This window comes from Lonchura striata, chromosome 1 (genome assembly GCF_050655825.1).
Source record: "Lonchura striata isolate lonStrDom1 chromosome 1, ASM5065582v1, whole genome shotgun sequence".
In the NCBI taxonomy this organism is placed as follows: Eukaryota; Metazoa; Chordata; class Aves; order Passeriformes; family Estrildidae; genus Lonchura; species Lonchura striata.
In genome coordinates this window covers 115733743-115758229 of record NC_140703.1, presented here as the reverse complement: position 1 = coordinate 115758229, position 24487 = coordinate 115733743, and the positions used below count along the sequence as shown (strand labels likewise).

The 24487-nt window shown below is 45.6% G+C and overlaps 1 protein-coding gene and 1 long non-coding RNA gene across 8 annotated transcripts in view; one reads left to right on the top strand and one right to left on the bottom strand.

The window, feature by feature from the left end:
* ERG (ETS transcription factor ERG) overlaps positions 1-1712 on the bottom strand; it is a 141851-nt gene extending 140139 nt beyond the window's left edge. The window contains exons 1-2 of one of the 4 annotated variants that reach the window (XM_085560456.1): positions 1654-1712; positions 1153-1299 (exon numbers count right to left, since the gene is read on the bottom strand). The gene's annotated coding sequence lies outside the window, so the exon portion shown is untranslated. Of the gene's footprint in view, positions 1-375; positions 657-1062; positions 1300-1653 lie in introns of those variants that run through there. The other 3 variants (XM_085560446.1, XM_085560440.1, XM_085560472.1) reach the window with 3 other exon arrangements.
* LOC146768841 (uncharacterized) lies at positions 424-22112 on the top strand. 4 transcript variants are annotated; one of them, XR_014950042.1, is made up of 4 exons: positions 424-520; positions 14213-14285; positions 15209-15343; positions 21517-22112. It is a non-coding gene; the product is annotated as an uncharacterized LOC146768841 (long non-coding RNA). The 4 variants fall into 4 exon arrangements; XR_014950044.1 differs by lacking the exon at positions 21517-22112 and adding an exon at positions 17373-17647; XR_014950043.1 differs by lacking the exon at positions 21517-22112 and adding an exon at positions 17178-17647.
* Positions 22113-24487: the final 2375 nt, after the last annotated feature.

Genomic DNA, 24487 nt, shown 5'->3' with positions numbered 1-24487 from the left:
AATTGCTGAAAGAATTACAAAGGCACCAACGCTGCTATTACGATGCAGAGAGGGGGAAAATGATGGCGAGGGGGAACGCAGTATCACTTCTGCCCGAAAACCCAGCGGCCAAACCGCGGTAACCCTTCCAACCTTGGAGGAACTCGGGCACGGTTCGCGCAGAGGATGCGCGGCTGCGGCTGCCGAGCCCTCGGGGCTGCCCCGCTCCAGCCAGGGGACACCCTCCGGTCCCTGTGCCGCCCTCGGGGTCCCCGAGCCCCGCTGGGTCCCCGTCCCCGGCGGTCCCTCGCCCATCTCCCCGCCGCTGCCGCCCCGACGGCCGGCGCTCCGCTCGCCGCCCCCGCCCCACCGCTGCCCCGAAGGGAAAGCACTTACCGGGCTGGGGCCGGGGTCAGTCCGGGCTCCCGGGGAGGGGGACGGGGCGGGACGGGACGGGACGGGGGAAGGCAGCGGCCGCCAGCGGCGGGAGCTCGGCAAGGAGTGAGGCAGCGGGCAGGGGACGGCGGCGGTGCCGGCTGCGGTGAGTCACTTCAGTCGGGACGGGCTCAGCCCATCGCGCTGGCCCCCGGCTCCGGGCGCCTCTTCCTCTCTCCAATGGCCGAGCGCGGCCGCCGCCGCTGCCGGCGCTGCCCGGCTCCGCCGCCGCCGTCGGGCCGGCCCCGCGCCCGGGGCGCCGCGGGACCCCCGCCCCCGGTGCCCGCGGCCGCGCCCGGGGGGGCGGCAGGGGCCGGGCGGAGCTGGAGGTGGGGGAGGACGCGGGGCCCGGCTCGGCACGGCCCGGCCCGGCGGGGCGGCCGCGTCCCCCGGCGCGTCCGAAGGGGAGAGAACAAACGCGCGGTTGTGGCGCGGACCCGACGGGAATCCCAGGCTGGCCCCTAAACCAGGTGGCAGCGCGGGCGGGGAGGGCAGCGGGAGGAATAACGGGATGCTCGGGAATAAAAAGGGAGCGGGGGTGGGGAGGGAAGCGGAGGAGGCTGGTCCGGCCGAAGCTGCGGCCCCGTCTCCCAGGGGTGATGGAGTGATGGAGAGGGGACCCATCCCGGCGGTGCCGTCCGCGCTCACCTCGCACGGAAGGTGAAGCGGGCGGGGCGCCCATCCTGTCGCTGTCGCTTGTCCCTGTCCCGTCCCGTCCCTCCCGCCGGGGCTCCTTACCGGGGCTCCGCTTGTCCCCGCTGCCGCCTCGCCCCGACCTTCCCCGGGCACGACTCAGCCCCCGCCGCGCCGCCGGGCATCGCTCGCCGCTCTCCGCCAGCGGTCAGCGCCCGGCACCGGCGTCCGCAGCAGAAAACCCAGTAGTCCCTTAATTAAAAATAATAATTAAAAAAAAATTATAAAAAAAATAATTAAAAGCGTCTCAGTTTTTAAAGCAGAACTACATAATGTATTAATTGGTTGCTATTAGCATGCAGTTTTATTGAGCATAGCACACAGAAGTCTGATTGTAAGCGAGGAGTGTTTTCAATGAAAGTGGAGTTATTTTAGCTGCAGACATGTTTACATTTCTGTGGTTTAGTCTATAACTTTCTCTTTTTCTTGCTTCAGAATTCTGCTCCATGAAGCAAAGCCCTTAGCTCCCAGACATTCCAAAAAGTCTGCCAAAATAATAGGGGGGGGGGGGGGGGGGAAGGGAGAAGGAATAAAAAAATCACACACAGAGACCCCCAAGTCTGGGTCAGGCTCAGGGCTGAGTATGGGCAGAGCGAGTATACCCCCTCCTCACTCTCCCTCTCCAGTTAAAAAGCCTTCAGGGCTCCATTTCCTGTTTTTAAGGAAAAAATAAAGCGGGTCTAGGACTGATTTTAGACACTGCCTAGACCAGGGCTGGTGGGTGCCGAGGACCTTTAACTCTTTCGGTGCCAAAGAGTACCTGATAGCTCACATCCAGGCAACCACACACCTCCCTCCCTTGGGGCAGCCCCAGCTGAAAGATGGGATTTTCACCCCAATGTGTGGTTTTTTTTGGGTGACTAAGAACCCAAAAGTTCCCAAGCGACCACCTAGTGTTTGATTGAGCAGAGTGAAGAGACAAAATACCCCAAAAAGTGGCGCTGAGTGCCCTCTGCTACTGCAGCACCCAGCTATGGCGATCTGGTGAGCCCGTGGGGTCCCTTCTCAGCGTTGGGGACAGTGTTGTCACCCACCCCACCTTCCCCACAGCCTCTCCTGCTGTGGATGGGCAGCATCACCGGTGTGGCCTTCAGCGAGTGGGCGTGAAAACAACCCGAGCTTCTGGACGTTAAATCCGCAGCTTTGGAAAATCAAAACGCAGCAGCTCGGCTAAAATTAGGAACGCTCAGCAGTGAATGAAGCACGAAAGCCGTGGACGCCTCCCCACAAAAGTCCCGAGTCAAGTTTTCCACTCCAAGGCTTGGTAGGGTGTGATAGGAATAGAAAGAGGAGTGTTCAGAGTGAAGTACCCCTGTAATGAAGGGTTGTGTCTCCAGGGAAGGGACAGGAGAGGTGGCAGGACAGGGGATGCTGATGCAGTGCCAAAAACCAGACAGGGCGCCCTGTGCCAGGGAAAACCCTTGGATCTGCAGGCACCAGGTGAGGCAGGAAAATTCACAACGGTGTTTCTTGGCCCCCTGGCTCTTAACATTTGCCTCCCAACCTCATCCAAAGTATTTTTATGTGTGTGTCCCCTCCCCAGACTTTTTATTTTTACATGCCAGATGACTCCTGTATATTTGGACCTCTCGCTTTTGAAGAAGCCAGAAAGCATTGTGATTTCCCAATGCTTAAAAAAGAAAAGAAAACACCTTTCCCCCAAGATGTTTTATATTAATTTAAGTATCGGTTCCTGGTTCATGTCAGCCCCTTTCACAATGAAATGTCCTGCGTGGGCTGTCACACCTGCTAAATATAATCCTCTCATTCTTTTGATATTCTGCAAAGGGCCTTTAAAGGTTCACATCCTCCAGTCTGGAGTTTTAATTGCTTCATCTCGGATATTTAAGAAGCCTTATAAATTTCTGATTTTTGTGGATTTCAAAGGAGCAGGGGGAGGGATGGGATAGGGATGTGAGGGCGATGCTGAGAGCACTGCCCTGACACTGCAGGTCCTGTAAAAGCTCTGACCCTCCAGCTTGTCCCACAGCTTCTGCTCTTTGGGGCAGACAACTTGAGCTGGTTTTATGAGTTACCAATGAGTTAAATATGAAAATAGTAGCCTATTTCACTATGGTAAATGCTCACCAGGGAGGAAATCATAGATTCAGTTTTATAGAAGGTAATGGAGTGAGATTACCCACACTAATGTACTTAACTCTTCAGAGAACATAAATCCTGCAGGAGACAGCCCCAAACCAGTTGATCCCCGAAACAAACTGCAGCCAGCAGCGGCTTCATCCTTACGAGGTGCTGGTGGCACCAGGTTTGCCCAGTGGAGCTGTGGTTAGAAACTCCTGGTCAAGAGGAGTGTGGTGGTTACAGACTCCAGCAAGGATGTTCCTGGAGCCAGAAAATGCCTGGCAGGATGGGAACAGGAGGGCAGGAGGGCTGGGGGGGGGAAATCCTGCACCCCAAATCTTTGTACACTGCACAGAGCAGCTCTCAGTAACACAATGGCCACAAATTCTCTGAAGTGTGAGGTATAATTCCTGTTAAATGAGATACAACAGCAGAGAGAGGGACACTGAGTGTGCTGACAGCTTCATGCTATACCCAGATGTAGCTGCAGGAGCAGTACCCATGGCAGGGCCCCAAAATGCTGTGTTTGCATGGAGGAGCTGCAGCAAAGCCAGTGGAGGTCACGTCCAGCTCTTGGTGAATTCCCATGGCTCCATGTTCTGCATCACCTTCAGAGTTCAGGCACTCCCAGGGACCAGCACAGGGGACAGCTGAGCTGCTGGGCTCCCATGTGGAAAGCTGCTCCACATTGTCACCCCATGCCCAAAAACCCCAATCTTCTCACCTTTCAAGCCCTACTTGTGTGACTAAAATATTCAGCCAGTGCTCCTGCTGAATGCAAGCAGTGGGAACACGAAGCAGGAAAGGAAGGAAGGGTGGCTGTGCCCAGCTGGGGCTGGGCTCTTTCTCCAGGAGCTGACAGAGCCAGAGCTCACAGCCTCGAGCTGCACCCAGGGAAATACAGGTTGGATATCAGGAAAAAGTTTTTACAGAAATGGTGACAAAGTTCTGGAGTGGCTGCCCGGGGAGGTGGTGGAGTCACCACCCCTGGGTGTGTTTAACAAAGCCTGGATGTGGCACTGGGTGCCAGGGCTGAGTTGAGGTGCTGGGGCTGGGTTGGACTCGATGGTCTTGGAGGTTTCTTCCAGCTCAGAGATTCTGGGAATTCTGTGAGGCTGGAGCAGCCCTTGCTGTGCCACCTTCCTGCCACCAGCCCCAGCTCCCATGGCCCTGCAGCTCTTTGCTCACAGCCAGTTGTCCCCAGAGCTGACCCCGGTGTCCTGTGCAGGGACAAGATCCACCCTAAAGGCTCATTCCTGGAGCTTTCTTTCAGGAGGAAGGAGGACATTTCAGAGCAGGTGGGTCTTCAAGCACTGCCTCTTGCTCAGGAGTGTCGTGGGGAAAGAAAAAAAGTGGTCACATCATTTTCTATCTCTTTAAACACAGTTTTCAAAATGCATGTTCGAAACAAGCGATAAAAATCAAACAAATTGTCACATCTGGATCAAGAAAAAATCCCATAACCGGTGCTTTCCCCATATTTCTTCCAGAGCAGTGGAAGAAACATATTTAGCAAGTGGCACAGCCTCAGCTAATTTTGAGTCTTGATGGTAGAACTAGGGACTGAAGCACTTAGAGGATGCAGAACCAGCTATGGTTGTAGGCTGCTGCTGTATTCACCACTCAACCACGTCCCCAAGTGCCACATCCATGTGTTTTTTGCAGATTTCCATGGCCAGCAATTCCACCACTTGCCTGCACAGCCTGTTCCAGTGCTTGGCCACCCTTTCAATGAAGAAATTTTCCCTAATATCACCCTAAGCCTCCCGTGGTACAACCTGAAGCTGTTCTCTCTTGCCCTGTCACTTGTCACCTGGGAGAAAAGACCAAGCCCCACCTGGCTATGACCTTTCAGGTGGTTGTAGAGAGCAATATGGTCTTCCCTGAACCTCCTTTTCCCCAGGTTAAACAGCCAATTAACTTTAAAAAAAACTGAAAATATAAGGGTAATAATTCCATCTTCAGAGCATTAATCATCGTTGTTGCTATTAGTGAAATGGGATATATGAATGATATTTGTTTCTTTTGATATGAAACCACAGGACTAGAGCACAGATTATTTTGGTTTTTTCCCCACTGGTAAAATGCAATTCCTGATTTTCTCCTGAGAATCAGAAAGGATTAACATTTTACCTATGAAAATACCATTTAGGATGAACAAGTCAGGCAACAAAAAGGGGGCACCTTTATAAATATTACGTCTCACAGGTGTGGGTGACATTCACTAATGAAGGTTCCCTTATGTAAAAATGACATTTAATTCAGAAGAGATAGGCAGTTATATAGACACCTCCTGTTGCCTGGATATGAACAGGAAACTCTTTTTCAAGGAGCAGAAATTATGGCTTTTTACAGCACTCATGGATTTGTTTTGGTCCCAGACCGGACACCTCAATATCATTTTGGCAATCTCTGAAAAGACTCTGGTGTCCCTCCTATGAGAGAAACACTTTTAATTATGGAAGGAAATATCATTTCTATTTAAAAGCTCTGAAGTGACAAAAGAAAGGATTTAATCTGGAACTTATCTGTGTAAGTATCTGGTTAGATAACGTGGCTGGGTGAAGGGGATATTGATCACCAGGATATTCAGCATCAGTGACTATTCAGGACTGCTGTGTCAATTTGAAACAATTCACACTCTTCCCCAAGCAATGGGCTAAAGGAAAATTAGATCATTTGTTTATTTTCATTTTTAGGTTTTGGGGTTTTTTTCCCTGCTTACACTGATAGCTGAGTTCAAAAAACAATATCTTGGCAGGGAAGGTCCAGGGAACACTTGAAACTCCCATGAATTCAGGAGGGGTTTTATGAGGCTACAAGAAATGATAGAAAAAAATTTAAAATGCCAAAGGTCTGATCTGAGTGGTTGGAGAGATGGGATGCTTGCCTGAATCCCTCCTAAATATCTCGAATCTCCAAAATAGGTGAAACTCTTCACTTTTTTTCCCCCATATTTTGGCAAATAAGTCCCAAAAGAGACAAAACTGAATATTTGTCCAAAGACAAACTGAAATAATGATGAAATAAACTCTCTGTGCAAATTTCTGTGACCAGAACTGAACTCTTCACTCATTCTCAGTTTGGACCTGGCAGGCAGAATTTGTGCTTTTTTTCTATTTTGACCAAAGCATTTTCCTTCCTCTCTCCAAAGGGGCATTTCTTGGCATCACTGCTGAGATTCAAGGAATAACTCACCCAGTAAATCAATACAGAAAGGTTGAGTGGAGCATCTTTGTAAGAACTGGCAAGTTCTCCAGCCACATGGTGAAAATTAAAAATAAGAAAGTTGAAGTTAGATGTATTTTCCAAAAAAAAAAGGAAGTCAAAGTTAGGGTAGATGGCAAAATGTCATAATTTAGAAAATATTTACTGGTGAATAATATAACCAGCATATAGAAATGAGCTGTGTCAGAATAAAAAAAAAATAGCTGATGAATAATAGCCTGATGAATAATAGATGAATAAGCCTGACCAAAAATAAAATGTTTACACTTCAATAGAAAGCAATTAATAAGTGTAAATACATGAAGTTACTTGCTCATTATTTGCTTATATATTTACATTTTTGCATTCCCTTGGATTCCTTGGTGCATGATCCCTGAGAAGGCCATAGTTCAACACAAATGTAATCAAATGCAGAATTAATATCCAGATAAGCATAATTTTTATGGGATTTAAACCTGTGAACTACCACCTCTCTCTCCTTTTTATTAGTCTGCATCTCTGCTTTCTCTATTTGTCATGGTACCTGGAAAAAAACCCTATATTTTGCCTTCAGGTTTATGGAATTGGTATTGTTCACACACAAGTGCCTGTAGTGCAGTAAATCCAGCTTTGTTAACAGATCTTCATCAACACACAGCTCTAAGAAAGGTGATATTTCTCTATATTAATAATTTTCCAGCTATTCCTGTATATAATCACACATTTTTATCTTTTATTGGGCTCATTCTCACAAGTTTTCCAGAGCATTTCTTCGTTGTCTGTGTCATGCACCAGAGAAATGCCTGAAATTATGGCCAGAGGCAGCAAACCAGCTTCCCCCAGTGTTGTTATAGGACACATGAAAGCACAACACAAGCCACTGCTATTTGCAAGGTGAAAAAAGAGAGCATTTATTTTCTGACTCCAGCATTTCTACTTTTCCAAAGGTGACAGTGGATTGGAGGGTGAATGTGTCACCTCTCCAATGACATTGGACAAACTACCAGTACATCAAGTTTCTCCACCCCTATGAAGGAATGCAAAACAATAGGTGGTTTACAGAAAGCTGTGTGAGAAAATTCTCTAACAGAATGTAAACTCAGAAGGCTTTAGAAAATATTAAAAATCAGGGTGACACCCCAGCACCTGAAGCTCCAAAAAACTCCTTGATACATGTCTTGCATGTCCCCAGCTCAGTCCTGGCCAGTTGTCACAGCTGGATGTGGCACTCGGTGCTCTGGGCTGGGGGACAAGGTGGGCGTTGGGCACAGCTGGGACTCAAGATCTTGGAGGGCTTTTCCAGCCTTTAATCATTCTCTGTTTCACGTTTCTTTCAGAGATGATAATAAAAAAATGAAGGTGTTTCATTCAGGACAGCACTTTGGACTGGATTAAGCGATATCTATTTGTTCTGTGACAGGTTAAAAAATTACCTGCTGAATCCTGCTGGATTTTTGACTCAAAGGCCCAGAAAACTTTGGATTAACCCACAGAGAAATGTGGTTTCCTTGATTTTGTATCTGAGCCCTTGAACTAACTGGAGAACACTGAAAGATGCTTGTAGGTCAAGACAGGACCAGCCTCACAGGCACCATTTATTGCAAAAAATCAAAGTATTCAAAACATATCTCACCCTGAAATCTGCTTCTGACACCGTGGTTTAGAGCAAAATAAAATCACAGAAAGGTTTTTGTTGGAAGGGACTTTAAGGATCATCCCATTCCACCCCTGCCATGGCAGGGACACCTCCCACTGTCCCAGGCTGCTCCAGCCCCAGTGTCCAACCTGGCCCTGGGCACTGCCAGGGATCCAGGGGCAGCCCCAGCTGCTCTGGACACCTGTGCCAGGCCTGCCCACCCCCACAGGGAAGGATTTCTTCCAATATCTGACCAAATTCCCCCTCTTTCAGTTTGAAGCTGTTCTCCCTCATCCTGTCACTCCAATTCCTGATGAATTGTCCCTCTCCAGCTTCCCCATATCCCCTTCAGACCCTGGAAGCTGCTCTGAGGTCTCCACACAACCTTCTCTTCTCCAGGCAGAACAGCCCCAACTTTCCCATCCTGTCTCCACAGGATGCTCCTTATCAACTCCTTATCAAACTCATGGCCTCCTCTGGACTTGTCCTAACATTTCCATGGCCTTCAAAACATGAGGATAAGTTATTCAAACCTAGATCTGATTTATTTTATGTCAAACTACACACGTAGCAGAGCTGGACATGGGGATCTCCAGTGATGTGGCTCCTGAAGCTTCAGGTGCTGGGGAAGGCTGGTTTGCTGCCTCTGACCATAATTTCAGGTGTTTCTCTGGTGCATGACACAGACAACAAGAAATGCTCTGGAAAACTTGTGAGAATTAGCCCAGTAAAAGATAAAATGGTGTGATTATATACGGGAATAGCTAGAAAGTGATTAATATAGAGAAATATCACCTTTCTTAGAGCTGTGTGTTGATGAAGATCTGTTAACAAAGCTGGATTTACTGCACTACAGGCACTTGTGTGTGAACAACACCAATTCCATAGACCTGAAGGCAAAATGTAAGTTTTTTCCAGGTACCATGACAAATAGAGAATAGATGGATTCCCAAGGCCATGATGGTTTTGCAGGAATTCTTGCTGAAGGAAGGCTTGGAGGTGATCTTGCTCATAGACATTTGGTGACACTCATGAGTGGGATCAAGATCTGAGCAAGGCCTTTCACATTCTTGAAAATTCCAAGAGGAATGTCAAGAAAAGGGCAGCAGATGATGCTAAGATGACACAAAACAACTGTAAGAAATCTTTGCTACCATTCAGCAGAATGGGTTATGATAATTGGTCCCATCTGGCTTAAAGATTTAGGAAATCAATACATTCTTGGAGAGATGCTCCGTGAAATTGCTGTTAGTGGTGATGTGAAGCTTGCAAACATTCACCTCAGCCTCTGTGTCAAAATTCTGGCCTGATTTACAGTTCAGAAAATCCCTATTTTAGTGAAATGAGTCCTTGACATTAGAATGGACTCAATCATTTCAGAGGTCTTTTCAAACCTAGCTGATGGTGTGATTCTGTGAAGCAGAAGGAGGAAAACCGCTTCCTGTGATCAGTTTAGGTATCAAAACAAGATAATTTTTTTAAAATTTTACTTAAATGTAAAAAGAATACTTTTAAATTTTATTTAAAATGTAATTACAAGCATTTCACAATCACCAAGAGAAGGTTAAATGGGGCTCTGAGCAACCTGGGATAGTGGAAGGTGTCCCTGCCCATGGATGATCTTTAAGGTCCCTTCCAACTCAAACCATTCTGTGATTCTGTGATCAAATGATTGCACTATCTGCTGTCATCATCTGGAATTTCAAGGAGAACCCTCTTTTGATTCAAGCAGCTTTTTGGTTTACATTCCCTTTTTTCAAATTTGAGAAAATATTTGCACCATTATTTCAAACATTTCAACCATGTCAAAGTTTACCATAATGAAAAACTGGGCTAATGTATTGAAAAGTTTGCTCAAGTAGGTGGATGTTTTTTTAATGGAAAGAACAGTTGGTTCTGCAGAAACATGGGAATTTTTAGCAAGCACTGCATGCTTCCCTTCAGAAAGGAGTGAAAGTGTTCCTGTTTTTCCAACCAATCTGCCATTCACACAAAAGCAGGCAGAAGGACATGTTCTCAGTGGGACAATAACCATTTTCTTGAGAGCAAAAGGAAAACATAAAGTGTGGTGTTAGAACAGGAGAGATGAAAAGATAAGATTTAGAAAAAAGAACTAAAAAAGGAAAGTGGAGGGAAATTTGTGCAGCTGTTTCTGGACTAAAACAAGAGCTTTTTCTGTCGAAAAAGTGTGTGCAAACTGCAGCAAATCCCAGGACAAGGTGGTGGAATTGCAAGCCTGGGAAAGCCTTGCTTTTTTTTTTTGCTTATATTGCACAAAAGCATCTTTCTGTGGAAACGAGCCCTCTCTGATCTTTTTTATTCTCTTGACGCAGAAATAAAACAACTTAAGAGTCAAATAAAAAGCTGGGAACAGAATAAGCAGTCTGAAACTATATCACACCAGATAAAATTCCCTGGAATTATCTGTGAATTCATTGAAACTGTATTTTATGTTTTGCTTCAAGACAACTGCTTTGTTGAGGAGGTAATGTATAGATTAAGACAGGACACTTAAACTCCAAAGTCCCCTCGGAGAGTTCTTTCTGGTATAAATCTGCTCTCCTTTAACTTGGATTATAAACAAACTCCATGATATGCACCTGGTTTTGGCAGGGTCTCTATTATTTCACTCCCAAAAGCAGCTTTATAAAGAGAACACACTGCATTTCAACAGCAATATAAATAATGTTGCAGTTGGGGATCTCTTGCGCCGCTTTCATTTTTCTTTCTTCCCTTTTCATCTGAACTGAACCACACCTCTCTAAAAATACTCACTTTCTTAATGAAAACCATATTTTTGGGCATTTTTTTCCCCCTGTGTGTGCATGACCTGTTGAAATGCCTGCACAATCTTTAATGTCAGATTCAGACGACACATGTCTTATGAAAAAGTCTGGGACTCAGCTCTCAGCGGGGCCTCCCAGATCTGTCCCACGTCTTTATGAGAAAGAGGGACAAAACCTTCTGGTTTTGGCATTTTATATTGGAGTCTGCTCTAAGCTAGGCAAGAGGGAAAAAAAAAAAAAAAAAGGAAAAAAAATAGCAACGTAGAGTCTAGACAGAAGAGATTGGGTTGAAATCTGGAAGCTATTCAGTGAGGCTACGGCACATGGCAGCTTGACTGCAGAAAGAGATCACATTACGCTGCCTAATTACACATGAAAAATGTACACATCACTTTTCTTAAATGCTTGGAAAAATAGATGTTCAGATGGCAACTGCGAGCCAGTAACTGAGCCAGTCGTACATAGTTGGAACGCCTCAATAATGGCATTTCTAAAGCTGCAGGGTTTTTTTTTTTTTGTGTGTGTGTGTGTGTGTGTTTTTACAGTGTAATTATTGTGTGTGTGTGTGTGTGTGTGTGTGTTCATAAAACAACTTCTAAAAAAGGCTTTCTAAATTTAGCAGGCAGTTGTGCTGCAGGAGCATGAAAGGTGAAAATCCAGCATGTAAGCAGGAGGAATGAGGGCCTAATCTTGACTCCTCATGACCCATTTCAGCCAGATTTCCTTGGAAGTTTGGGTTGATCCACAGGCTCATCTGCTTGTATGCTCGAAGCAAATACTGTGGGGTTTAGACCTCCAAGGGGAACATCCCATGGCAACAAAGACAAGCAGATGCTTGGGTATTTGCAGCACCTATGGCCCTGAGGTTGTGTGTTTATATCCTGCCTAGGAGATGTTTAAAAGAGAAGTTTCTCCTTTCTCATGGACAAAAGAGAGGGGGGGAAAAATAATCTCATTTATTGTGTTGTTTGAGCACGGAGCTCTCCTGTCATCGCCTCCTCCTGACCTCGTGGCTCAGGGCTGATGATTCCTGTCCTGCCCCACTCCTGCCATGCTCCTGCCAGTGATGGGTTAAAAGAATCCAGAGATTAGTTTGATGGAGTTATGCTTTTGTTTCCATTTGTTTGGATGGCATCTTCTCTTCTTTTTAGCTTAAACACAAACGCACAAAGATGGGATACAAATAGGGCTTGGACGAGCTATCTCCAGAGGTGCCTTCAACTCTAAATACTTTGTGACTCTGTGGTTCTGTGGTTTTGTGATTTTGTGACTTCTCCAAGGGACAAAACACTTTTCCAAGCTATTTCCAAAGATTTGCCATTTCAATCCAGCTAACGAGAGCCATGGAAGCGGACTTTTCATGGGGAAATGTCAATATGTCCATCTGCCTTCCAGACTTTGCTTTTCCTAGAAGACCGATCAGAGCAAGCTCCTCCAAGAGCAGAAGTGCCCAATCCTGCCCTCAGTGCCAGTCAGGGTGAGCACAGAATAAAAAACAATCCCCAAAGCCCTCTCTGGTAGCCAGGCTCTCCATGTGACTACTCCCTCGGAGTGTCTTTGAGTCCTTCCCTCCTGGAGCCAGAGGCCAGTCAGACCTTGGCTGAACTGTTAATCCTTCCAGACAAAGAGGAAAGAACATCTTGTAAAGTTTTGTTGCTGTTGTTATTGTTAAAACGGACTAAGCATGGAGCAACTGGCCAAGCTATCTGGCAAAAGTGACCCGCAGAAAAGTCTTTCAGAAGAAAAAAATGATCTTTTCTGGATATGGGACTAAGCTTCCCCAGGTCAGGGGGAAGAACTGCATTAATCCAGCAACTCCCAGTTGCAATATGGGTTGTTGTGCTGATTATTTCATCACTGTGCTCTGCAGGACCTTCCTTGGATTCTCCCTTTTACGGCTGGGGGAAAAAAAAAAAAGCTATTTGCACAGCTTGGGCCTGCTGGAGTCCTGCATGAGAAATACCAGTCACACAAGAAGTTGATGGGGCAGAATTGGGTTGGAAACCATTCTGCTCTGGCCAGGGCAGCTCTCCTGCAGGAGGGAAGGATGGGGGCTCTGCCAGACCCTCCAGGGAGTCAGGTTTGCCGTGGAGGAGTTGGGATGTGGGTACAAGTGGGAGCCACGACCACATTAAAGCTGTTCCCCTTTAGGACAGGCAGGAACCATTGTGGGCAAGGGCTTCCTTCCCAGCTGAAACCTCTGCAGAGGTTTGGAGTGGGTGGATGGAGAGACCCAGCCTGGCCTCTGCTCCTCTGGGTATTTCCCCACGGTGTATTTTGTGTCCCGCTGCGGTCGGAGGCAGCAGCACCAAACTCTGAGAGTCCTTCAGCACAGCAAGGCCTCCTCTTCCAGAAGGGTCAGCCTTGGGTGTAATTTATGAGGGTTGTGGTAGCCCTGCTACCCTCTGGCTGCTTGTGATGAATTTTAAATTAAGTGAATATTTTGTGCTCGCTGGTGAAGGGGGGAGGAATGATGGCAGGAAACAAATCGCTTCCTCTGGTCATTCCTCTCGCCGCAGCCACGCTATTTTTAACAAATCTTATTAAAAATTATACAACCCTGTATTTTCTGGAATCTGTTTTATTGAACAAGTACAAAACAAACCAAAGCAGGAAAAATGCACCATTTGGAGCGGCTCCTTTTGCTGCAACTGATTTAGCAAAACAAGCCACAGGGGAACGCAAGCGGCTTTCTAGAGCTGCTTCCTGCGGCCATCCCTCTCTCTCTCCATGTGGAAAAGAGGGATATTTTACCAGCTGCATCACTTCATGCAATAGTAAATTATTCTAAGTGTTCTGGTCACCACAAAATACACTGCCTTGGAGGTTATTCCCATTATCAGAGTTATTTGTTTAATTTCTTGCTGCAGCCAGCTTTAAACAGCATATTTTCCAAAAATATCGTCCAACCCATGGGTGTCTGCTTAGCAGAAGGGATTGAAACTGAAAACAGAGCGTCCAGATTTGGGCATTTCCTAGCTCAGGGCCAGCTGGGACAAGATTTTGATGGAGGGAAATTCTTCTTACAAGTTACTTTCAAGATTCCTGGTCTCTAGTAACTGTTTACTGCGCTACCATCTAGAAATCACTAATAAATTTGGAATTCTTATGAAGAAATGTGAAAAGTTGCTTTGTCTGCTGCTGTGTCTGGTGGCAAGAGGTGAGGCTGATGATTAGATAATCTTAATATCAGTGTCAGCTTTCTGTTCACTCAGGTGTCTCACCCTCACTGCCCTGGACTATTCCTTCCCAGCCACTCCTCACTCGCAAAGGCTGAATTCTGTACTGAGAGATTTTGTATAAATGCAGAAGACATCAGAGTTGCAAACAAACGTAAACTTGGGCCCTGACCATTCCAAATATTTACATGCCTAACTTGAAATTATTTCAACAGGGTTTTGGTGCCAGAAGACCTTGTTGAAGCTTTTCTGGATCAGAAATGAAACTTCAAAGTCACATTATCACAGGTATTGCTATTTACCATGATATCCTTGGCCCAAAAAAGGGGATCTTCTTTTGAGTTTGGTGGCCTCACCCACAAAATTTTTGTCTCCACTTGTGGAAACACACTTTAGTGAGTATGGCTTGGAGGAATCTCATTAAAGATTTGGGAGATGGGACAGGAAATTTTCTATTTCATCTGTTATGTCTTATCACTACCAATAAGAGCAATGATGTTCATTATGATGGCAGTTAACTACTTGCCTTATTCATTTTGTTTAGACTTCAAAAAAATTATTAACAAGCACGTCTATTACTGGATCAGATACAATTATTATACAATATAATCAAAACCAAAAGGTTCTATATTCTTTGAGATCCACCAGCATGTATCTCCATATGTTCTTCCTGTTAATCCTAAAATGAATGTCTTAAACCAGATTTTTTAGAGATTTTAGACAAATATCACTATAATAATAAATTTATTTCTTTATAATTTTTATTAGATAATGGAATAGCTTCAATCTCTTGATGATGAAAACATTTAGAACACCTTGCTCCCACATCTCTGAAGAAGTACCTCAGAAATCTCACCATGACACATGAACATGTTCAGCCCTGGGTAACAAATCTAAAGTAGAAGTTGTCCCATATTTCTCTCCCTGTGGGAATCACAGGTTGTGTGCTTTTTACTGGTTTGGGCTAATTTATTGTTATTTTAGGGATCAGGGGATGAAGTCACCTTAGATATTCAACTATGTATTTTATCCAGAATGTTTTTTCCATTGGTTTCCTTTCCTACAGATCATTCCAGGAGATTAGTACCTCAATGTGAAACAGGTTATTCCTTTCTCAGAGGTGTTTGCAATTTACAGTGACTTCAAGAGATAACGAAGCTGGTGGGGTTTTTTAGGATATTAAGCTTAATTATCCTCCTTGTTGCTTTCAGGTCACATTCTCAGGGTCACCTCTTCCAGGAGGTTGCTCCATCACCTGTGACAGTAGCAAACAGGGATCTGTCCTGCACTGGTGGTCAGTGATTCCCTGGAATTGTGCCTACAGACTGCAAGACCCTGGATCTGAGGTTAGCACCATTGATGAATCCTGGAAGTCTTAAAATAAATAGCTTCTGTATGCAGACTTTCCTAAAACCTGAGATTAATTTAATGGTAAGAGGCCAAATATCTTCTGGGAGAGACCCATCCAAAGAACACGGAAATTCTTGAATCCAGATGATCTGAAGCCCAGGCTGAGCTTAAATGGAGCTCCTGGCCAGTGAGGATGTTTTGGGCAACTGAGGTGTCTCTGCTAACAAAGTCCTGACACTGACCTAACTGCAGGCTGGAGGACAAAAAATGATAAAACCCCAATTAAACAAACAAAAAAAACGACAGAAGAAGTAGCACCATAAAGAGCTTCAAGCATGAGGCAGAAGGGAAAAGTGGTGTGTATTTCAGCAGGAAAACTGGTTTAATCTCCACCTAAAGGCTTGTTCAGGAGACCTGAGGGTTAGGAAGGAACAGTGGCCTTTGCAAAGGCCAAAGAGTGACAGCCCAGAGCAGAGGGATCCACACTGCTCGTGGCACGGAGCCCACCAGAGTGAGGGAGCAGATCATCAGCCAAAAGGAGACCAGCAGCAGGCTCAGCACCTAAATCCCCTTGGCTGGGAAAGCTGCCTGCTACCAGCAAAGTCCAAGGAAAGGTCAGTGCCTGAGGTCATGGCAATTTTGGAATGACAGAAAACTCCGCCTAACTCTTGGCAAGCTATTGCCACCAAAACTTCTCCTAAGAAAATCCTTTTTTTTACTAACGCCACCTCTGTGATTTGGGATAAAATTTCCCATCAGCTCAGAGGAGCACAAGTTCACAGTGAGCAGAGGACACCCCTACTCAAATTTTTGTCCCACTATTCTTCTAGCTCCAAAACAAGGAAAATTTTTGGTAACATTTACTGGAACCAAAGGCTTTTGCTACCTTTTTTTGCATTTGGGATATCCCAGGAGAGCTCCACACCTCACAGATGGAGTCCCTAACAGGATGCAGCGAAGGTAAACAGACAGAAAATGAGGAATAGCTTATTTAGCTGAAAATGAAAAAGGGCTGTGGGTCAGGAGGAAAGATCACACAAGCTGGAATACAGCCAGGACACCAAAGGCAGACCTTTAAAACCTGAGGGGGAAAACCCCAAACCTTTAAAACCTGGGGGGAAAAACCCCAAACCTTTAAGAGCTTCACTGAATGTGGTTGGGAGCCATGGACACACTCAGTTTCTCCTTTCTCCCTGCCCTGTGGCAAATCCACAGCCAAGGAAAAGAAAGTGGGGACTTCTGAATTGCTGTGGAAAATGATCCAAAGTGCCCAGACTCCTGTAGGATTCCATTTGTGCATCCTCTGTGGGAGGTGACAGTGCTGAGCTGTGAGGAGGGCTGGGGGCAAACAAACAGGGTCTTTTTCATGAATCCTTTCCAAAATCTCCATATGGATATACCCTGCAGGAAGACACCATTTCTCCCTGGCAGTGGTTACTTATAAAAGCCTGATACATTTGATTCTGGAAGGAAGGTGTCTTTGGGTTAAATAAAATAAAATAAAATAAAATAAAAACAGCCCACCTCAAAATCCTTGTTCCATGGTATATAGAAAACTGTGGGAACCCTGTTAAAAAGTGTCACTGTTTTAAGTTGTGCAGTTGCGTTTCCTTCTGTGTTCTTTTATCACAATTTAAAGTGAGGACAAGAATGTTTCTCAAACCAGCATTGTGCTGACGTTCGACAATTCAGGATATACATCCTCGGAATTTTTATAAAGTGCAATTCTTAAATATTATTTTTCCAAAATGCTGCCCAGAGGACCCATTCTGGCTGATCAAACAGCCCCTGGAACTGCAGTAAATGCTCACACAGCATTCCTCCAAACAGGGCCTCGTATGAAAACGAAACACCGCAGGGGCACTGTGAAACACCAGTTAGCACCTTTATAAAACCCTGTTCCCAAGGTTAACTGCGCTGCAGCCCTGGCAGATCACAGAACCGAGAGTCTTGTACGAGCACAGGGTGGAATTGTGCTAATTTGTCTCAGAGGGTGCCATTGTAATGGTCCTTTCTTGTCTTCAGAGGAATCCAGCTCGGAGACGATGCACACTGGGAGAGATTTTACGGGAACCTGCTTCTGCAGGGGGGTGCTCTGGTTTTCACACAGCTGCTCTTATGCCCTTCAATCTGCAGCAGTCTGTCTGAAGAGGAAATACAAAGTCCTACACTGAAATTTGCTCTGCGATCAAGTGATCCGCGTGATATTTCGTCCTTACGCCGCGTCGGGTCTTTGGCACGGCGAGATGTCTTTGCCTGCTTGGGAAAAGACAAGGCAAACAGTAAAAGGGCTGAAATCCATGCTGCTTCCTTCCTTCCTTGTGTTTTCTTTTGCCAGCTACACAATATTCTCTCAGAGAAATCTGCAAGCCATCAAGTGCAGCAGGCAGCGTTGGCTGGAGCTGAGCCGTGCGTTCGGCGGGACCCCCTCCCCAGCGGGGCTGGGACCCCCTCCAGGGCTGCACACACACAGAGCTCCTGCAGGCAGGTTAAACAAGGCTCAGACTAACACAGCAGCTTGAGCCCGTCAAAAGGTGTGATCCCACTCCCAGATCTGCTCTGGAACGGGGCCTCAGTGCTGTTTTGGAGAGTGGGATTCTTTTTGGCTTTAAAGCAGGACAGCAATGAGTGCTGGAGCCCAGAAACCAACCCTGACCTGGGCTGCTGCCACAGCCTGGGCAGCAGGAAAGGGATGGGAATTGCGCCCCATGCCTTGCTCAGGTGAGATCCCACCTGCAGGGCTGCCCCAGCCCTGTCCCAGCCCAGGAGGAGCTGGAGCTGCTGCAGAGAGCCCAGAGGAGGCTCCAGGATGAGCAGAGGGATGGAGCAGCTCTGCTGGCAGGAAAGGCTGGCACAGCTGGGATTGTTCACCTGCACAGGAGAAGCTTTGGGCTGAGCTCAGGGTGGCCTGGCAGGGCCTGGAGGAGCTGACAATATAGATGAAAACAGAATATTCACAAGGGCCTGGAGTGACAGGACAAGGGGGGGAAAGAGAAAGGAAAGAGAGTAGGATTAGATTAAATATTAGGAAGAAATTCTTCCCTGTGAGGGTGGGCAGGCCCTGGCACAGGTGCCCAGAGCAGCTGTGGCTGCGCCTGGATCCCTGGCAGTGCCCAAGGCCAGGTTGGACACTGGGGCTGGAGCAGCCTGGGACAGTGGAAGGTGTCCCTGCCATGGCAGGAGGGTAAAACCAGCTGATCTTTAATGTCCCTTTCAACTGAAGCCGTGCTATGATTCTGCAATTCCCTAATTCTGTGATTCATAGCAGTAGTATGACCTTCTGCTCAGCAGTGGCAGCCTGGGATGGTCTCACATTGCCTGTGGTCCAAAATTCACTCATTCCTTGTGGTCAGTGCACCAGGTCCCCCGGCACCGAGGTGGTCACGCTCCAGCAATGAGGTACCCACAGAGTTCATGAAGACTGAAGCAAAAGGAGGATTTGACCCAAATTTTCATAGTCCAAGCAACATATCCTAACCCCTGGAACATTATTCCCTTGGAGAACAAAACTCTTTGCCTCACCTCATCCTCCTCTTTTCACCTTTACCGCTCCTCATCCTTTCAGGCTTTTGGAATTTTCAGTTTAAATGGGAAGTTTGGAGTAACTCCTGCCCTTCGTAAATAACACACAAGCTGATAAACTGCTAAAAAACCAGCGAGGCCTTGCCAAGAGGCCTCGTTTGTTTTTTGGGAAACCCTCTGCGCAGCACAGGCCGCGCGCGCGCTCAATCACACAGAGAAACGTTTTTACTGCAGGATATATTTTTAGGCAGTTTTTCAAGTGGCAAATTTCCACGGGGGTGCAGCACTTGTCCTGTGGTAATTAAGTGAACAGAAAATATTAGTCTGGAGCTGGCCTGGCCGATGGTGGAGGGAACGTGTTACACCCAAGTTCAGGAGAGGAGCAGGGTCTCTCTCTGTGTGGGCTGGAGAGGACTAAGCACATTACACACATATTTGGCCACCACCAGCAAAAAAGGCCACAAGCTTCCCTCACAGTGTGGAGGGAGCTGAATAGCTTTCAGCTGAGCAGGATGCTGCTTGGCTGCTCCAAGAGATGGATAAAAAACCATGTAGGAGTCAATCACATGTTGGATTTAAAAGGGGATTGGTGTGGCAGCCAGGGATCTGAGGGGTGGTGGAAAAGCTGACGGGTGCCACAGCTCCTGTGGAGCCAAGTTGCACAGATTGGAGTGTGACACATCTCCCAGCTTGGATCTGCAGTGTTTCCAGGGCTGGAGGCTGTCCTCCATCCATGAGGAAAGAAGACTGGATTAAAAAATGCCTGGATGTGGCACTGGATGCCAGGATTGAGTTGAGGTGTTGGGGCTGGGTTGGACTCAAGGTCTCTTCCAACCCAGTGATTCTGGAATTCTGTGAACCAGCACCTGCCAGGGCAGCCTCCACCTCCTCCTTTTGCTCTGAGTGTTGGTGGGGTTTTTGAACAAAACCAAGGGTGGCTGCTGAGGTGAGTCCTCCAGCAGGAAACCTCTGTCCCTCCCACTGTCCTTTCTCCTTCCCACTGTCCTCTCTCCCTGACCTTGTGGATGGGGAGCCTGAGCATCCCAAAAGTTCAGGCAGGGCTGGTCCCTTCCTCTTTGAAGCAAATTTTGGAGCCACCAGGGATGGATTTCAGCAGGTACCAGAGGGCTCTGCTGAGTGACAGGCTCACAGAACAGGATGGGAAGTCATCCTCATCCTCAGCAAAGCTGCTTGGGTTTTGTTGGGTGTTTTTTTTAACAGGGGGAATGTTGTTGGCCTGGAAAGATCCTTCCCACACAACCTCAAGATAGGGAAGACTTGGAGTGGGAGTTTTAAAGGCATAGCAAGTGGAACTCAGCCTTTAAATGTTGTAATTCCTTGAAGAATTCTTGCCATTTTTTTCAGTTCCCTAGGCTAGTAAAGGGTCAGATGCAGCTTTGACACCATTCCAGAGGCTTTGCTGTGTCCCTGGTGTGGCACCAAACACCACATATCTGCTGTGTCCCCTGCACAGGGACAACCCATGGACTTGCAACAGGATGGTGGGAGAAGTTTTCATCATGTCTTGACCAAATTCAGTAATTTTACACAAATTTTCATGAGCTTAGTGATGTTGGCGAGAACTGCTGAAACTTCCACCTTGTCCTATCAGACACTTTCTCTGGCTTTATTGATCAGAAGTTATGCAGATTTATCTGGGTGCATGTCCACAAAATGTGAGATAGACCAGGAGCCAGAAACTCATTTATACAATTGGGTAATGTTTTGAAATTGGGTAATATTTTGAAATAGTGAAAATTTCCCACCAAGCTGGGAAACTCCCCATCCCTGGAAATGTTCAAGGCCAGGCTGGATAGGGCTTTGAGAAATCTGGTCTAGAGGAAGGTTCCCTGCCCATGGCAGAAGGTGAAATTAGATGATTTTTAAGGTCCTTTCCAACACAAACCATTCTATGATTCGATGATTATAATTTCATTTATATTTCTCTTCCTCAGACAAGTATTCTTTGGGATTAAGTATCTTCCTTCCTTATTCTTTATAGTCTTCTGTTCACTGATAATTTTTCTTTTTTCTTTTAACCAACTGAATCTTTAACACATTTTACAAAGATGTTGAGAATATAATTTATCACATCTGAGTATCATTTACTCCATTGTGCTTCAGTTTCATGATACACAGAACACATTTATCCAATTGACAGCTCTTCAGGTGAAGCGTACCTGCCAGAACCAGAAAATTTCCTTTTTATTTCTAATAACCTAATTCCATTTTCAGTATTTTACAACACATACTGCTGGGATGATACTTTAAAAAATAGAAATTAAAAGCCAGACTATCACAATTTGCATAAACATAGGATGTTTTCTAATTTCTTTAAGTTACACTGTTCAAATTCATGAGGCTGAACTGTGAATAAATATTTCAATGTGTCCAAAAGTGAAAATTAATCCTACAGAGATAGTATATACAGGATTATCTTCTCTTGCTGGTGCTGATATCTCCACTGGGAAGTTGCATGGAGCCTTTACTGTGTTCCTGAATTTTAAATGGCAAAACACCCTCCCACTGCAGAGTATTCCCATAAAATTATTTGATAGGTAGTAACATAAAAATGAAATTCAGTGTGTTGCAACCTCTTATATAAAAACATAAAGACAAAATTAAGACATCACTATTTGTTCTTCAGTTCTAGCTCTCAGGAATGATGCCACATCCTTAGCCCAGCTGCTGGGAGAATATTCTGCTGCCTAAAATGTCCAACAATGAAGAAACCAAGGAGGGCAAACCTCCAACTCCTGTTCTGCAGATGGATCAGATCACAAGTTGCCAGGCAGAAAGAGAATGAAATCTAGAACAAAACTGCAGAAAGCTCCTCTTACCCCTCCGTGCCCTGCCAGGAGGGATTTTTTTGCCCTGTTGTTGTCACAGGAACGCTGCATAACCCATCACTGCCCCACTTCCCAGAACTGCCATTCCAGATGCCTGGGGGATCCCTGAATGGTTCTGGCAGAGCTGCTCCAGGCAAGACACAGCCACGGATTGAGGAGAAATCCATGGAAATTGGCTGTGCTGCTGTGCAGCATCTGCCCGCCGTGCGCTCCGTGCCGCGGTCACCGCGCGGTCACTCGTGTGACACATCTCAGCCTGGCTAACCCAAAATCTTGGCAGTGCTCGAAGACTTCCAGCCTTCCCAGGGTTAGACATCTATCCCACGCTGGTTCTTGTTTCAGTTCATTATTTTCTTTACTGTACTTGCACCATTAAACTGCTGAGGGATCCCTTATCGGCGGGATTATTCCCCTGTCAGGAGTGCAGGACTTCAGCAGTGACTCCGTGTCTGAAGTTCTCCTCTCTCACATTTACAAGGAGATTATAAGCATTTTATTCTGCCTCTTTTTTTTTTTTTTTTTTGTGCTGAAGCTGATTTATTTTGCTTACATTTCTCCCTGATAAATTTTCCTCTCAGTTTCCAATGGGGATAAGTAAGATTTTCTTTTGCCACCGTTGCTCCTGCACTCTCCACTCCTGTGTCACACCCAGACTAGGCTCCACCTGATTTATTTCAGCCTTCAGCAGCAACAGGAGCTGAGCTCAGAGCAGATCTTTTGGGGCAGAACCGTGACTATTTCAGCATTAGTTAAAGGCCAAAGCTCTGGACTGCTAAGGATAAGCACTCCAACAACAGTCATGACAAATAAAGTGGCCAAGAATGTCTAAAAGGCCTTTTAAAATAACAATTCTGAGCTCTGTCACTTGAATGACTGTGTTTAAAAGCTAAGATGGTTCATAAAAATTATGCCTATAATTGCTGAGCTGTTTTTAAATATCCAACTGAATCCATGTCTGCAGAGGATTATGAAGAGCTAAGGATTCACAAACTGACTTCAAATTTGATCCTAGTTGGCTTTTCTTATGTTAAATATAAGGGTCTCTTCAAACTCAGCTTGGCTCCAAAAAAGATCACAATATAGGGATTCAGAAGTCACACATTTTCCAAGTCCTCTCAAATACCCAAGAAATATCCACAGAACTGGCATGAATGTGGAGCAGCTCCCAGCTGAAAATAAGAGGGAGGAAAGAAAATTAAATTCCCCAAACCCAGTGTTGTGATACAGCTCAGAAACAGACAAATCCAAACAGAAGTTCCTGCCAGTATAGAGTGAATATTAACGCCCCCATGTTTGTATTAAGATCTTGATATTGCAAATGTTGCTGTAAAACATCCAAACATGAGCAGACGTGGAGAATGGCCACTAAGATGGTTAAAAAAAAAAACGGATTTTCATCCAAGAAAATTGAAGAGTTTGGTTTGTTTACTCTAACGAAATTAGATCGAGGGAGAAAAATGCCTTCTACAAGTAAATTAGGGAGGAATTTAAGCACCTGAAGCAAAGAATAGAGTTGTCAAAAGAGAAAACAAACACAGACTGGCCACAAGTAAATTTAACAAGGGAATGGGATTGCTAACCATCTTCAAATAAGTTCTTATTCAGCTCTGGGATAAAAGCTGAGCTGGAAATTGAGGTTTTAGGTGGGTCTCAATCTTTCTGCAACATCAGGCAAAACCTGGTGACTCAGAGAGTCTCTTTGGGCTCTGTTTCACACAATCAGACAAATAGAAACAGAAAAAAAAAAAAAAAGCTGAAGGGCAGTGTCCCAAATATTTTGAGCAGATTATTTTGAGCCGAAGTCAAATCATGGCATCAAAAAAAGCAAGACCCTGTGGCATGGGATAAGGATGCTCCTGGCAGGTGAGATGGGAAGAAAAAAATTCCAGTTCTGTCAGTGAAAAAATCTTGTACTCCCAGTAAGTAACTGAGGAGAGGAGAGAGGCTCAGGGAACAAGACTGAGGACATGGAAACTGTTCAGGCTCAACCTTAATAACAAAGAAGTCTTTAAGAATTCTTCTACATTAATTAAAATCTCTGCACAAAATATGCCACATGCTTAAACAAACACTCTCTTATTTTCTATATGTTTTTTTTTCCCTCTGCTGCACCTTAAAATAAGCAGTGGAGGAGTGGACTCCAATCTGGATTGAATGAGAGGGCTGCATTAGGGAAAATACGGAATGTTCCCATTCTTGAGTCTGAGATTATTCATAGATGGAGGTAACAAGGAAAAGAGAATTAACTGCTTAGTGCAGCTGCTCTGGAACTGGAAATTCTGGGCCAGAAAATACCAAGCACACAGGAATGTCATCTAGAATACAAGCAAAGGCTGCCTGGTGTCAGAACAAAGCACATGAACTTCAGAGTGTGCCCCAGTGCAGAGTTCCCAGGTGTGTGCCAGAAATCTGTTTACAGAGACAGAATATGGAAAACACAACTCAAAACCCAAAAGCTCCTCCCCTCTGTTAAATTGAGCTGTTGGAGGAAGGGGAGTTCCTGGTCAGCCAGATGGATTTTGAGATTCTCCAAAGAGGGAAAGTCCAAAATCTCCCAGTGCTACCTGTTCCCAGAGTTCTTCCCTACAGTAAAAATATGGCAAACATCAGCTCAGGGAAGAGATGATGATGTTTGGCTCCATATCAGAAGGCTGAAGGATAGCTTTATTAAAAATATACTATATTACGTTAATACACTATTTAAAGAGATACTATACTATTCTACATACTTACTTCTTACTTACCTATCTAACTCAAACTTGTGACTCT